Genomic DNA, 1031 nt, shown 5'->3' with positions numbered 1-1031 from the left:
AGAGAAAATAACTTTGCACCAGTCTTCTGCTGTCCAATCCTTGTATTTCCTGCAGAATTTCAGTCTGTCCTTGACGTTTTTCTTTGAGAAAAGTGGCTTCTTTGCTGCCCTTCTTGACACCAGGCCGTTGTCCAAAAGTCTTGGCCTCACTGTGCTCTCACACAAGCTCTGCACTGCTGGTGACATGATTCCGTATCTGACTCCTCAGGAGGAGACGGTCCTGGCGCTTGCTGGACACTCTGGGACATCCTGAAGACTTCTTCACTGCAGTCAAGCCTCTCTCCTTGAAGTTCTTGATGATCCGGTAAATGGTTCTTTCAGGTGCAATATTCTTTGTAGCAATTTCCTTGCATGTGAAGCCATTTTGATGCAAAGCAATGATGGCTGCACATGTTTCTTTGGAGGTAACCATTGCTAACAAAAACACAATGATTGGAAGCCCTTCTTCCCTCCTTTTATAGCAATCAGTCTGCTCTTACAATCTAATTAGTATGATAATGATTTTACCTGACTAGTGCTCATTCCCACTTTCAGATGTGCTGCTGATATGATTAGTCAATTACTGTCATTTTGTCAACAAAAAATGTTTTTTGTGAAAATATCATTTTTTGGCCAATGAAGCTTTTAGCAATTATTTAAAATGCATCTGATCACTCTACACAACAATCTAGAAACTATGTGAATGAACACCACAACAGCTTAAGCAGCAAACTTCGCAAAACACAAAATTGATATCACTGCCAAAACCTTTGGCCATGACTGTAGATACTAAATCGGTTATCAGGTGATATCAGAATTTTCTTTTAATTGATCAGTATCTGTATTGGCTATTTAATTGTGCATGCTTATTTTCCATTTAGGTTACCTTGCTGTCATCTAACAGCAATGTTTAAAAACATTATTAATTTAATAATGTAAGAAATTAATTCAATAACACTGTTAAATATAATCATTAAATTAAATCTCAGAATGAATATCCATTTTTCATACTTTAAATTATAATATAGCGTTTCCTAAATTCAGTTGTAGCA

The sequence above is a fragment of the Sinocyclocheilus grahami genome, unplaced genomic scaffold (genome assembly GCF_001515645.1).
Source record: "Sinocyclocheilus grahami isolate Dianchi unplaced genomic scaffold, SAMN03320097.WGS_v1.1 scaffold191.1, whole genome shotgun sequence".
NCBI lineage: Eukaryota > Metazoa > Chordata > Actinopteri > Cypriniformes > Cyprinidae > Sinocyclocheilus > Sinocyclocheilus grahami.
The sequence above is the reverse complement of the archived record's forward strand: the minus strand, read 5'-3'. Positions refer to the sequence as shown.